Source organism: Schistocerca nitens, chromosome 2 (genome assembly GCF_023898315.1).
Source record: "Schistocerca nitens isolate TAMUIC-IGC-003100 chromosome 2, iqSchNite1.1, whole genome shotgun sequence".
Classification (NCBI taxonomy): domain Eukaryota; kingdom Metazoa; phylum Arthropoda; class Insecta; order Orthoptera; family Acrididae; genus Schistocerca; species Schistocerca nitens.
Window position 1 is genome coordinate 52,991,845 of NC_064615.1, and position 16,039 is coordinate 53,007,883.

The following is a 16,039-nucleotide window of genomic DNA, read 5'->3' on the forward strand; positions in this document are numbered from 1 at the left end:
AGTCGCCAGTCATAGGCTGGAATGCTCCGTGCTCCCTAAGACGCCGATCAATTGCTTCCAACGTCTTCGTGTCGGGACACCTTCGTTCAGGAAATCTGTCTCGATACAAACGTACCGCGCCACGGCTGTTGCCCCGTGCTAATCCCTACATCAAAAGGGCATCTGCCAACTCCGCATTTGTAAACATTGCACTGACTGCAAAACCATGTTCGTGATGAACACTAACCTGTTGATGCTACGTACTGATGTGCTTGATGCTAGTACTGCAGAGCAATGAGTCGCATGTCAACGCAAGCACCGAAGTCAGCATTACCTTCCTTGAATTGGGCAAACTGGCGCTGAATCGAGGAAGTACAGTACATACTGACGAAACTAAAATGAGCTCTAACATGGAAATTAAGCGTTTCCGGACACATGTCCACATAACATCTTTTCTTTATTTGTGTGTGAGGAATGTTTCCTGAAAGTTTGGCCGTACCTTTTTGTAAGACCCTGTATAAAATGTCGCCACATCCTAGAAACAACAGAACGATTCACATAAAGCCATCGGGCCATATCAGTTCGTTCCTGCCTTGTATCAGTTCTTCCTATGGCACTTACACCGCAGATCGTCTGTAGGCGTCTTCTCTGTGCGGTACTGCACCGTCTTTGACTGTACACACAGCGACTGCGGATATGAGTGTGCCCAACAAACAGTACCCTGTTTGACAAATGCCCTGACGTCATCTTTGGCTTGGTTGTCAGTTGACCGGAATGCCATCTTCCTTGCAGAACACCACCGTACTGACGTATCTGTTTACAGTTTGTATGATTATACCACGAAATAGACACAGAACTGGGAAATAGCGGTTCGTTGCTTTAATTTCGGACACCAATGTAATTTTGTACCACGTCACGCGGCCGAAACGCCACCAGCGGCATCTAACACTGCGGTGGACAGCGGTTGTAATGTTTTGGCTTATCAGTGCATAGATGTTACACATTTCCACATGTTGCTTTAGGTAGTACATCTATACGTATTACACAGGGTGTTTATCAATGAATATCGGGGTTTCAACGCTTTATAATATTTATTGTATTAAACGTAAAGTTAAAAATGATATGACAAATCAAAGAGCAACTCAAACAGTTTTACCAAGAACCTTATGAATGTTCAGTTTGAGCACCATTTGTCACAGGGCACACTTCACGTCTATAGCCGAGTTCTTCCCAAACGTTGATAAGTGTCGACATAAAAGTTTTCTGGGTTTGGTACCGCGTCATAATGTAAAATGCTATAGAAAAGCCAACGTTTCGGCCACGATTGCAGCGGTCTTCTTCTGGGTCTAATGGTGCTTTCTAGCTATGCAGTGTCCTTTATATTTTGTTGTTAGTGTTCACTGCGCATGCCATTACGTCATAATTTTAAAAAAGGTAGTTGATTTATTGATCACTTAAGGAAGAAGGGGAGGGAACTTTATTTTAATAGGTTATTGCGGTGGAGGGAGAACGTGACCTCTGTTGTCCATTGGCTCTTGTGTTATGTACCATGATTGGTGGCCACCGTCGAATGAGAAGTTTGCTGCTGTTTACCAACTGATGGACGTCGGCCGCGCGGCGGCAGTTACTCGCCGGTACTGCTCGTGCCTCGTGTTGACAGTGCGGTCTGTTGGACATAACACAAGAGCCAATGGACAACAGCCTACTCAATTATGTTGATAAGTTTGTCAAAATGGCTCTGAATACTATGGGACTCAACTGCTGTGGTCATTAGTCCCCTAGAACTTAGAACTACTTAAACCTAACGACATCACACACATCCATGCCCGAGGCAGGATTCGAACCTGCGACCGTAGCAGTCGAACGGTTCCGGACTGCGCGCCTAGAACCGCGAGACCACCGCGGCCGGCGATAAGTTTGTCTTCAGTGATTGTAGCAACAGCTGCTTCAATCCGGTTTCTGAATTCAGGGAGGTCTGCTGGTAGCGGAGGCACGTACACACGATCCTTGATGAAGCCCCAAAGGAAAAAATCGCATGCCGCTAGGTTGAGTGAACGTGGAGGCCGTGCAAAACCAACCCTGTCATTGGGCCCCTTGCGGCCTATCCAGCTCTTGGGTACAGTGAAGTTGAAACACGTATGTATTCATTACCAGCGATGGCGAGGCATGACAGAATCACTGACCAGAGAGTTATTTATCGTTGCTAGTCTGCGCTTTGACCGCGCAGACCGAGCGAGGTGGCGCAGTGGTTAGCACACTGGACTCGCATTCGGGAGGACGAGGGTTCAATCCCGTCTCCGGCCATCCTGATTTAGGTTTTCCGTGATTTCCCTAAATCGTTTCAGGCAAATGCCGGGATGGTTCCTTTGAAAGGGCACGGCCGATTTCCTTCCCAATCCTTCCCTAACCCGAGCTAGCGCTCCGTCTCTAATGACCTCGTTGTCGACGGGACGTTAAACACTAACCACCACCACCACCACCACCACCACTTGACCGCGCGAGACGACAGTGCTAGTTAGTACCATGTAGCGAGTCGGCAGTAGTTGCGTGTAGCGAGTCGGCAGGAACAAATGGTTCAAATGGCTCTGAGCACTATGGGACTCAACTGCTGAGGTCATTAGTCCCCTACAACTTAGAACCAGTTAAACCTAACTAACCTAAGGACATCACAAACGTCCATGTCCGAGGCAGGATTCGAACCTGCGACCGTAGCGCGGCAGGAACAGTTGTACCATGTAGCGAGTCGGCAGGAACAGTTGTACTCTGTCTGTAGTAGTAGTCAGTCGACAGTAGTAGCGAGTGGACGGTTGTACTGAGCAGAAGTCGTCATGCGTCGGCGGCGTGTTCTTCTCGCGACTCTGGTCAGGATTGTGGTGGACGATGAGTACTGTCGTAGAAGGTAATGAAGCAGCATTGCGCAAATCTAATAATGTATGTTAATAGTAATTAATTTGTTCAAAAAATGCCCCAATAATAATTTTTTTGTAAAGTAACTCTTTCGAAGAAAAAGCATCCATTTCAGTTTAAAGAATATTTCCTATGCATTTCCTCCAAGAATCAAAATTAAATATACGCCAGCATTGCACAAAGCTGTGTCGATAGATAAGAGCAGATATAGATGCATTTTTTATTGAGGTAAGAATTTTTGCTTTTTTTATTCAGAATACAGGGCCGAAGGTCAGCGCTGCTGTCCTTATAAAATTTAGCAGGTTTAAGTATTTCACAGGGCCGAAGTTCAGCGCTGCTGTCCTTATAAAATTTACCAGATATTGTTATTTCTGTTAGGAGGTTACATTCGGCTCCAGTTTGCATTCTTATTTAACAATATTATTTGCTGGGAGATTACGCTTGGCTCCATTTCAAATTTTTCATTTATCAAAATTTGTGTGGGGAGGTTACAAAGTTCAACCAGTTGCTATGCCAGTGACGATTTATAAGGTTCTTGGTAAAACTGTTCGAGTTGCTCTTTCAGTTGACATATAATTTATAACTGTAGGTTTAATGTAATAAATATTCCAAAGCGTTAAAACCCCGATGTTCATTTTTTAAACACCCTGTAGTTAAGCTGAATATCAGGAATATATTTCAAAATTCTAAACAGGGTAAAAAACGAACATTATTTTCATGAGTGGCCAACGGCCTCGCCACTGTGGTAATACCAGTTCCCGTCTGATCATCAAAGTGAAGCGCTGTCGGTCTTGTTTAACACTAGGATGGGTGACCGGCCTGCCTGCCGATCGCTATTTGCAAGCGGGCTGCACTCGGCCCTTGCGAGGGAACTTGAGGAGCTATTTGACTGAGAAGTAGCGGCCGCGGTCCCAAGCCTCACCACATCCGCATCCGGTGGCGCCTATAGGCTGAAGATTATACTCCGAATACATAGAAAGAAGGATCCTTTATTGTATGATTATATGATTGCTGAACAAACACTGGTAGCAGTTACTTCTGTAAAATATCTGAGAGTATCCGTACGGAACGATTTGAAGTGGAATGATCATATAAAATTAATTGTCGGTAAGGCGGGTGCCAGGTTGAGATTCATTGCGAGAGTCCTTAGAAAATGTAGTCCACCATCAAAGGAGGTGGCTTACAAAACACTCGTTCGACCTATACTTGAGTATTACCCATCAGTGTGGGATCCGTACCAGGTCGGGTTGACAGAGGAGGCCGCGCGGGATTAGCCGAGCGATCTAGGGCGCTGCAGTCATGGACTGTGCGGCTGGTCCCGGCGGAGGTTCGAGTCCTCCCTCGGGCATGGGTGTGTGTGTTTGTCCTTAGGATACTTCAGGTTAAGCAGTGTGTAAGCTTAGGGACTGATGACTTTTGCGGTTAAGTCCCATAAGATTTCACACACATTTGAACATTTTTTTTTTTTTTTTTTGACAGAGGAGATAGAAAAGATCCAAAGAAGAGCGGCGCGTTTCGTCACAGGGTTATTTGGTAAGCGTGATAGCGTTACGGAGATGTTTAACAAACTCAGGTGGCAGACTCTGCAAGAGAGGCGCTCTGCATTGCGGTGTAGCTTGCTGTCCACGTTTCGAGAGGGTGCGTTTCTGGATGAGGTATCAAATATATTGCTTCCCCCTACTTATACCTCCGGAGGAGATCACGAATGTAAAATTAGAGAAATTCCAGCGCGTACGGATGCTTTCCGGCAGTCGTTCTTCCCGCGAACCATACGCGACTTGAACAGGAAAGGAAGGTAATGACAGTGGCACGTAAAGTGCCCTCCGCTACACACCGTTGGGTGGCTTGCGGAGTGTAAATGTAGATGTAGATGTAGCTGACACGACAGTTGTTCAGCACCGCTGGGTCTTCCGTAACCTTTCCGAATAGAGTTTAGTTTAGTTTTAGTTTATTTTCATGAGGGGTGGCTAAAATAGTTTCCTTTCAATTGCATTAAGATTTTTGTAATTTCTGTGACTGTTTGATAATCCATTTGAAGTTTGTGCCTCGTGGTAAGACACCATAATTATTTGCAGTACCGAAATCGTGGAATTTATAGTGTGCCAGTGGAAAGTGTGGTGACAGAGACAGCAAGCGGGGAAAAAAAGGTTTAAAATGTTTACGAGATCCCTGAAATGTCTTTGACTTTTTTCTAAGGCGTGCAACTCTGCGGCACAGCCACAGCATGAGAAGAGGGTAACATCGCTAGAGCAGGTTGTCTGACTCTGCCAATTAGGGACGTTTATTCTGTTCACGGATTATTCCCGAACGTCTGCATCACTTTCCTGCACACGCGACGCGGTTCTGTGCAGCGCGTTATGCGCCGCAGGCGCACGCGACTGTCGCGCCGCGGCGCGGCGGTCCCTCTAATTTCGCGCTCCGCTTCCGCCCCGCCCCTGCCGGCGCACCTCGGTGAAAGGGGGCGGGCGGGCGCCGAGCCACCTCGAGTGCCTCATTACGGGCCCTCCGGACGCACCGCCGGCTAAAGACAATTGCCGCGTCATCCGGCAGACGTCCCGGACGCTTCTTTCACGGCGGCGCTCGGCTCCTGAATGCGGACGCAACACGACGCGACTCCATTGCCGCGAACGCGCTATCAGCGCCAAAGCTCCTGCCGGGATCACCACAGGCAGGCACAAAAAATAAGAAGTGTTTCGTCTCTCTGTCTGGTTGTTACAACCAACTACCCGTACACTCGGGCGCGCATACGCCCGCACACTGTATTTCGCGCAGCAAAGGGAACACGAATCTCATCGCGCGACTGTTGCTCTATACCGTGTATCCAAAACACGTAAAACTGCAGCAGAGAGGTATATCCTGAAGAAAACCGACATTTGCACAGCGATGACAACGCAAATGCCTCCTCTGCCACCACGGCTGCTACCTAGTCGTAGTCGGACGAGGTGGTCTAATGGTAAAGTAAATAAATGTCGTGTGACTAGGGCCTCCAGTCGTGTAGACCGTTTTCCGGGTGCCAGACTTTCGATTTGACGCCACTTCAGCGACTTGCGCGTCGATGGGGATGTAATGATGATGATTAGGACAACACAACAACGTGTCCCTGAGCCGGTAAAATCTCCGACCTAGCCGGGAATAGAACCCAGGCCCTTAGGACTGACATTCTGTCGCGCTGACCACTGAGCTACTGGGGACGGACAATGGTAAAATGCACGCCCGGGCCAGCCGTTGTGGCCGAGCGGTTCTAGGCGCTTCATTCCGGAACCGCGCGACCGTTACGGTCGCAGGTTCGAATCCTGCCTCGGGCGTGGATGTGCATGATATCCTTAGATTAGTTAGGTTTAAGTCAACCAGCTACCATTACACTCGGGCGCGCATACCCCTTCCCACTGTCGTTTGCGCAGCAAAGGGAACACGAATCTCATGGCGCGACTGTCGCTGAATACTGTATATCCAAAACACGTAAAACTGCATCAGAGAGGTATATCCCGAAGCAAAGCGACATTTGCACAGCGATGACAACGCAAATGTCTCCTCTGCCGCCACGGCTGCTACCTGGTTGTAGTCGGACGAGGTGGTCTAATGGTAAAGTATATAAAGTGTGACTAGGGCCTCCAGTCGGCAGACCGTTTGCCGGGTGCAAGTATTTCGATTTGACGCCACTTCGGTGACTTGCGCGTCGACGGGGATGTAATGATGATGATTAGGACAACACAACAAGCTGTCCCTGAGCGGGTGAAATCTCCGACCCAGTCTCTTAGGACTGACATTCTGTCGCGCTGACGACTAAGCTACCAAATAAATGGTGCAAATGGCTCTGAGCACTATGGGACTCAACTGCTGTGGTCATAAGTCCCCTAGAACTTAGAACTACTGAAACCTAACTAACCTAAGGACATCACACACATCCATGCCCGAGGCAGGATTCGAACCAGCGACCGTAGCGGTCGTGCGGTTCCAGACTGTAGCGCCTTTAACCGCTCGGCCACTCCGGCCGGCTGACTAAGCTACCGGGGACGGACAATGGTAAAGTGCACGCTCGGGCCGGCCAGTGTGGCCGAGCGGTTCCAGGCGCTTCAGTCTGGAACCGCGCGACCGCTACGGTCGCAGGTTGGAATCCTGCCTCGGGCATGGATGTGTGTGATGTCCTTAGATTATTTAGGTTTAAGTATTTGTAAGTTCTAGGGGACTGATGACCTCAGATGTTGGGTCCTATAGTGCTCATAGCCACTTGAACGCCCGGAAACCGAAGAGGTTGCCTGTTCCTATCCAGGTCGGAGCACGCAAAATTGTCTGTATATCTTTAAAGTACCCTTCACCTCTCAATGACGTGTACATTAACCAGGAACAACACATGGTTCGGATTCCAGGTCTGCTTTCGCCAGTAGCATTACTCGGGTAAGTTAGGTTAGGTTAGGTTAGTGTTTAACCTCCCGTCGACAACGAGGTCATTAGAGACGGAGCGCAAGCTCGGGTTAGGGAAGGATTGGGGAGGAAATCGGCCGTGCCCTTTCAAAGGAACCATCCCGGCATTTTCCTGAAACGATTTAGGGAAATCACGGAAAACCTAAATCAGGATGGCTGGAGACGGGATTGAAGCGTCGTCCTCCCGAATGCGAGTCCAGTGTGCTACCACCGTGCCACCCCGCTCGGTGGTAAGTTAGGGAAATTGGAAATTTTTGGTAAGTTCATATGGGACCAAACTGCTGAGGTCATCGGTCCCTACACTTACACTCTACTTAGTCTAACTTCAACTAACTTACGCTACGGACAAAACACACACACACACACACACACACACACACACACACACACACACACACCCATGCCCGAGGGAGGACTCGAACCTTCGACGGGAGGAGCCTCGCGGATCGTGGTAAGGGGCCTTGGACCACGTGGTTAGTAGGTTAGAGCAATGCAAGTTGCAGAAATGGCGTCCAGGCTGTTGAGCCACATGAAATGATCATTTGTAGTCCTGTCACGGTCGCCAAACGAATGGGGTTCATTGTTTTAGTCAGCAAGTGTAATCTAATGAAGAACAAATTAACTGTACGTTAACAATATCAAAACACTTCAGCCAACAACGAATAAAATAAAATGTATTCTCAGTTGCGAATACAAATAACCATAAACTGTGTAAGGCAATGACGACAATGAACATTTATGCAGGACCGGGACCCGAACATGGACTTACAGCTGTACATGGGGCTTTCTGTGCACGACTTATGGCCACACCCAGACATCCACTTGACCTCGTTCCTGCATAACAACGTCTGCTCGTACACACATCATTCATTCCTGTTCAGGAAAGGACATTTTAACTGAAAGTCGCTTCCTGGTGTTGGCGGAAATTTACGATGTTGTAGTGCCAACTTGTATTGTTAAAGAGAACAACGCAGTGTTCCTTCGAACAATCATACAAGCATGTCGAAAAGAACACTGCACCGTTCTTCTGAACAATACGAGTAGGCACTGTAATATTGAACCACTGAAGAGTTGTTTTACGATATATCTCCTATACTAGAACTGTTACGCTATGGGGTATTTTAATTTCAATAAGATTGTCAAGGCAACAGTTGTGCTAACTTCTGTAACAGCGAATCACTATGGTTCAGACCAAAACCCATCGCTTAGTCTAATCCTAACAGAAAGTTGTTATTGTTGTTGTGGTCTGAGACTGGTTTGATGCAGCTCTCCATGCTACTCTATCCTGTGCAAGCTTCTTCATCTCCCAGTACCTACTGCCACCTACGTCCTTCTGAATTTGCTTAGTGTATTGATCTCTTGGTCTCCCTCTACGATTTTTACCCTCCACGCTGCCCTCCAATGCTAAATTTGTGATCCCTTGATGCCTCAAAACATGTCCTACCAACCGTTCCCTTCTTCTGGTCAAGTTGTGCCACAAACTTCTCTTCTCCCCAGTCCTATTCAATACCTCCTCATTAGTTACGTGATCTACCCACCTTATCTTCAGCATTCTTCTGTAGCACCACATTTCGAAAGCTTCTATTCTTTTCTTGTCCAAACTAGTTATCGTCCATGTTTCACTTCCATACATGGCTACACTCCATACAAATACTTTCAGAAACGACTTCCTGACACTTAAATCTATACTCGATGTAAACAAATTTCTCTTCTTCAGAAACGATTCCTTGCCATTGCCAGTCTACATTTTATATCCTCTCTACTTCGACCATCATCAGTTATTTTACTCCCTAAATAGCAAAACTCCTTTACTACTTTCAGTGTCTCATTTCCTAATCTAATTCCCTCAGCATCACCCGATTTAATTTGACTACATTCCATTATCCTCGTTTTGCTTTGTTGATGTTCATCTTATATCCTCCTTTCAAGACACTGTCCATTCCGTTCAACTGCTCTTCCAAGTCCTTTGCTGTCTCTGACGGAATTACAATGTCATCGGCGAACCTCAAAGTTTTTACTTCTTCTCCATGAATTTTAATACCTACTCCGAATTTTTCTTTTGTTTCCTTTACTGCTTGCTCAATATACAGATTGAATAACATCGGGGAGAGGCTACAACCCTGTCTCACTCCTTTCCCAACCACTGCTTCCCTTTCATGCCCCTCGACTCTTATAACTGCCATCTGATTTCTGTACAAATTGTAAATAGCCTTTCGCTCCTTGTATTTTACCCCTGCCACCTTCAGAATTTGAAAGAGAGTATTCCAGTTAACGTTGTCAAAAGCTTTCTCTAAGTCTACAAATGCTAGAAACGTAGGTTTGCCTTTTCTTAATCTTTCTTCTAAGATAAGTCGTAAGGTTAGTATTGCCTCACGTGTTCCAACATTTCTACGGAATCCAAACTGATCTTCCCCGAGGTCCGCTTCTACCAGTTTTTCCATTCGTCTGTAAAGAATTCGCGTTAGTATTTTGCAGCTGTGACTTATTAAACTGAAAGTTAGAGAACAGTATTATCAAGGCAGCAGGAGTATTTTCTTTTTCTAACGAACTTACATGTCAATAATATCAAAACTGACCACGTAGAGGCACATTAGTGTTAGTACATTCGTATACTGGAAACACATGCTCCTACAGCATGCAACGTAAATTTCATTCAATGCGAAAAACAGGTTGATGCAGTATAACACTATTGAACGAATCTGTGCGTACATGTTCTAGGAAAGGTAGTAATGGCGTCTTTCACTCTGTTATTGCGTTTGTCAAAAGTTAAATTTCAGTGCATATACAACCCACTTCTTGCGTTATGGTTCTCTCTAAGAGAGGACTGGACCATAAGGGATTGAACATCGTTGGTAACATTTATACACGTCACTATAATTTAATAAACTCACAACTATTGCAGTTAAAAGTCTACCACGTTACCAGCCCCTCTGCCTCGAAACCCCGCTGGCCACACACTGAGAGCTATCACATGTCATGACACCCAGACTACACTTCCGCCTTCTCGGACAACGATCGAATTTAAACACATTATGCGACTATCTATCGTGGTACGGCTCAGTGCGCATCAGAGTATGTGGACGATTAACTGCAAATACACTGATTAGATACTACCCACCTCGAGAATGAATGGCGCCTGGTGGTTACGAGGGTGCATGACACAATAAGGAAAATACACTGAAACAATGCCAAGAAGGAGTTGTACGACATAAATGGAAGTTGATAGGCGTATTTCTACATCTGAACCAAGAAGTCCAGTGAAATTTCGGGCCAGTTGTATAAGAGCGTAATCGACGGAAAATCATTGAGTAAAACAGAAGTGATTTCTGGCGTTCCCGATGGTAGTGTTATAGGCCCTTTGCTATTCCTTATCTATAGAAACGATTTGGGAGACAATCTGAGCAACCGTCTTCGGCTGTTTGCAGGTGAAGCTGTCGTTTATCGACTATTAAAGTCATCAGAAGATCAAGACAAACTGCGAAACGATTTAGCAAAGATATCTGAATGGTGCAAAAAGTGGCAGTTGACCCTAAATAACGAAAAGTGTGAGGTCATCCACATGACTGCTAAAAGGAACTCGTTAAACTTCGGTTACACGATGAAACAGTCTAATCTAAAATCCGTAAATTCAACTAAATACCTAGGTATTACAATTACGAACAACGTAAATTGGAAGGAACACACAGAAAATGTTGTGGCGAAGGCTAACCAAAGACTGCGTTTTATTGGCAGGACACTTAGAAAATGTAACAGACCTTCTGAGGAGACTGCCTACACTACGCTTGTCCGTCCTCTTTTATTATACTGGTCCACGGTGTGGGGTCCTTACTAGATAGGACTGACGGAGTATATCGAAAAAGTTCAAAAAAGGCAGCACGTTTTGTATTATTGCGAAATATGAGAGAGAGTGTCACGGAAATGATAAAGGATTTGGGCTGGACATCATTTTTCGTTGCGACGGAATCTTCTCACGAAATTCCAATCACCAACTTTCTCCTCCGAATGCGAAAATATTTTTTTGACACCGACCTACATAGGGAGGAACGATCACCACGATAAAATAAGGGAAATCAGAGCTCGTACGGAAAGATATAAGTGTTCATTCTTTCCGCGCCCTATACGAGATTGGAATAATGGAGAATTCTGAAGGTGGTTCGATGAACCCTCTGCCAGGCACTTAAATGTGATTTGCAGAGTATGGATGTAGATGTAATCAGAAGATGCAGATCAGGTTTGCTTTAAATACACGCTGTAACGTTCGTGAGCGTTAGTTACCTTTGAGGTATGACGTTGCGAGCTGATGTTAGTCAAGAGTGTCTTTTAGGCCACAAAGATGCCATTATCATTACCTCATGGGGTTCGACCGAAGGCGTGGAACAAGGCTACGAGAAGATCAATGTTCCTTTTACGATACTGCAGGAAGACATGGCAGGAATGTTGCCACTGTACTTGACTACTGGCAGCGGAGATCACGAGAATGTACGATCACAAGAGGACCGGACTCTGGAGGCCACGTGGCGCTACCAAGAGAAAAGACCGTGGTGTGCGGCGTATGCCTATGGCTCATCTTACTGCATGTGCAGCAGTGACCTGAGCACCATTTGGGCCCACAGTGACACAGCGAAATGTTACAAATCTGTTACTTCAAGGACAGATCCGAGCTGGTGTCCGGTAGCGAGCACTCCACTGACCCCAAACCACCTCCATTGACGACTTCAGTCGCGTAAAGCGAGAGCTCGTCGGAGGACAATGTGGGGGACTCTTGTGTTCTCTAATGAAACTGGTTTTGCCTCGGTGCCAGTGATGACCAAGTGTTGGTGAGAAGCAGGGAGTTGAGGTCCTGCAACGAACCTTCCTGTGTGCAAGACACGCTGGACCTGGAGTTACCGTCTGGATTGCCATTTCATGTGGCAGCAGGTGCACTCTCGTGGTTATTCGACACACATTGACAGTAAATTTGAATGTCAACCTAGTGATTCCAACTATTGTGCTGCTATTCATGAACAGCTTTCGGGGGGGGGGGGGAGAGGGGGGTTGGTTTTCCAACAGGATAACGCTTGCCCACATACCGCCGTTTTAATCCATCACGCTCTACAGAGTGTCAACATGTTGCCTTGGCGTGTTCGTTCAACAAATCCGCCTCCAATCGAGCACATATGGGACAGCTCAAGCGTCATCCACGAACAGCGTTAACCGCCCCTGTGTTGACCGACTGAGTGCAACAGGCATGGAATTCCATCCCACAAACTGACATCCAGCATCTCTACAACAGAATACATGTACTTTTGCATGCTTTCATTCAACATTCTAGTGATTTTGCTGGTTATTAATCTAACAGCACTTCACATTGGCATTGGCTTATCTCGCGCTTACATTAACCTAGGGTCTTGCAATGTTGATCACTTACTTATGTTAACTAGGTAGATGTACTCCAGAAATTTCATTATTGTACATTCATTACCTTTTGTAGTGGTAATTTTTTTCTGTCAGTGTACGTAGGCGGAGCAGAGGCGAACGGCGAAACATTTTGGCGACTATACTGGCAGTAAACGGAGAAGTAGCCTGGCATAACGAAGCTGACAAAGGGCAGACTCTTGTGACACTACGTCAGGGAATGGGCTTCTCAGAAACGGAAAAGCTAGACGGATGTTCGCCACCTATTGACGTCAGATTCTGCGGAAACAGTTTGAAGGGCGGTGGAGTTACAAGCAGGCGACAAACTACTAGGCGCCCACGCCTCAACATATACCTTAAATATTACAGGCTTGCCCATTCTATAGAGCAGTATAGGTGCCGATTTCTGTTAGGTCTGGCGACACAGCACAGTGCTGACGTAAGCACAGGTATTTCGAGTACGCTTTTCAGTGCACATTGCTGAACATGTGGCTCGGCACCACACGAGCCCTATGTGTTCAGAAGCATTCAGGTCTGAAGCTCGAGAAACTAGTTGTACTGGACCCTCTGTGGTTCATTTGCCCGCCCGGTTAGCCGTGCTGTCTAACGCACGGCTTTCCGGACTGGGAAGGAGCGCCTGGTCCCTGGCACGACTCCGCCCGGCGAACTTGTGTCGAGGTCCGGTGAGCCAGCCAGTCTGTAGATGGCTTTTAGGCGGTTTTCCATGTGCCTCGGCGAATGCGGGCTCATTCCCCTTATTCCGTCTCAGCTACACTATGTCGGCGATTGCTGCGCAAACAAGTTCTCCACGTACGCCTACACCACCATCACTCTACCACACAAACATAGGGGTTACACTCGTCTGGTGTGGGACGTTCCCTGGGAGGGGGGGGGGGGGGGGGGAGCGGCGGAGGGGTGAAGTGGACTGCTGTAGTCGTGGGGTTGTGGAACACTGCGGCTGCGGTGGGGACGGAGCCCCTCCGTTGTTTCTAGGTCCCTGGTTAACATACAATACAATACAATGGTTCATTTACCGCATAACGCCTCTTCACAGCCGAAGAGGTTGCGCCATAAGCAAATCTTCCTTGCCGTTGCGGGTCGACTAGCGAGAAACGACTGTTTTTCCAAAGACAAGAACTGCCGCTGGTATATGCCCTACGAATATCATACTACTTACATTGCACAAATCATTACCATAGGTTGAAACTCACTTCGGGTTTGCTCCGGATCCTAAAATCAACTCTATTCGATATTTCTGTGATCCATCTGTTCGCCATCTTCACGAGAATGCTGCTTCTGCTGACGAGTCCCCATGAGAACTGACGACTGCCTGCAAATCCACGTCCTATACAGGCTTCCGTACCGTGCACGGCGCATGCCCCGCCCATCACGGTTGCTGCCCTAGAAGACTGGGCAGGTGGTGACGCCCTTAGTAGAACACCTGCGGCGACGATACATCGCACTCAGGGACAATTTTCGAACACTCGGCTGGATTGTATGATTCATGCCTGGTTCGAGTCTTGCAATTTACTAAGCACTGCACGGTGTAGATTTCGAGCGGTCCATTCTCCAGTTGTCCAGGCAAATGCTGGGATGGTTCCTTTGAAAGGGCAAGGCCGACTTCCTTCCCCATCCTTTCCTAATCCGATGAGACCGATGACCTCGCTGTTTGGTCTCTTCCCACAAACAACCCAACCCCAGTCTCCAGTTGACCGTCTCGTCGCTTTATCCATCCATATCACGAATGGTTTTCTGCGGAAATCCCATACCGTGGCCGTGTTTTTCGATTTGGAGAAAGCCTACGACATCTCCTGGAGGACTGGTATCCTCCATACTCTCCACACATGGGGCTTTCGTGGCTGCCTGCCCAGTTTCCTTCAGAAATTTTTAAAGACCGAGTTTTCAAGGTATGTGTGGGTTACGTCTTGCCGGACACCTTTATCCAGGAAAACGTTGTGCCTCAGGGTTCCGTCCTGAGCGTTGTTCTCCTTCCTATCGCCATTAACCCTGTAATGGCATCTCCGGCTCCCTTTTCGTTGACGATTTTGCCATCTATTGCAGCTCTCCGTGGCCTTGTCTCATTGAGTGGCTTGTCTCATTGACTGGCAACTTCAGCAATGTCACGATCGCCTTCACTCAAGTAATTTCGACAACGGCATTCGTTTTTCCACTGACAATCTCTGGCAGCGCAATTGGATTCTTTCGCCATCTTTACATCATGGGCCTGTTGCTCTTCCATCTGTTGAAACCACGAAATTTCTGGGGCTCATGCCTGATAGGAAACTCTCTTAGTCCTCCCACGCGTCTCACCTGGGAGGCCGTTACATACGGTCCCTCAGTGTCCTACACGTCCTCATTGGTACTTCCTGATGAGCACCTTCTCCTTAGTACCTGTTCCGTTTCCATTCGAAGATAGACTATGGGTGTTTCGTTTACGCATCTGCACATCCGTACCTCTTACGTCACCTTAATACTATCCACCATCGTGGCATCCGTTTGGCCACCGGCACCTTTTACACAAACCCGGTTGAGAGTCTGTATGCAGAAGCTGCCGAACTACCGCTGTCCTACCACTCTGACTTTCTCCTCAGCAGATATGTACGCCGTTCGTCTGCCGTGCGTCCTTGGATGACTCCTTTGATCGCCAGTATGGGGAGCTTACCTCTTCTCTGTTACCTCCTGGAGTTCGCTTTTGGTTCCTGCCCCGGCAGCTTAACTACACGCCACCTACCACTTTCCCGGTGGGTGTGAACCATTCACCACCTGGGCTTCGTGCGGTGGCCCATGTTCACCTTGGCCGTCATTCACTGTCTAAGGACACTACCTCAACCTCAATCTATCGCCTTCAGTTTCACGACCTTCGCACGGAACTTCGCGGTAGTACCTTTGTGTACATTGATAGCCCTCCAACTAACTCTGGTGTGGGATGTGGCTTCATCATTGGCACTGACGTTTTCCGGTATCGCTTTGCGGAACACTGCTCAGTATTTACACCAGAGCTTTTCGCCCTGTATCAGGCCACACAGTACATCCGGCGACACAGCCTTTTCAATTGCTTCATCTGCTCCAACTCACTCAATGCTCATCAAAGCCTCTGTGTGCTGTACACCGTCCATCCCATAGTGCAATAGGTCCAGAAAAGCTGTCACTTGGCTCACTTTTGATGGAGCCACTGTAATGTTTATTTGGGCTCATGGTCACGTCGAGCTGACAGAAAACGGGGCCACTGACGCTGTTGCCAAGGTTGGAGTCCTCGTACCTCAGGCCGCTAGTTCTTACATTCCCTCCGATGAACTCTGCGTTGCCATCTGTCAGCAGATGGTGTCCCTTTGGCATC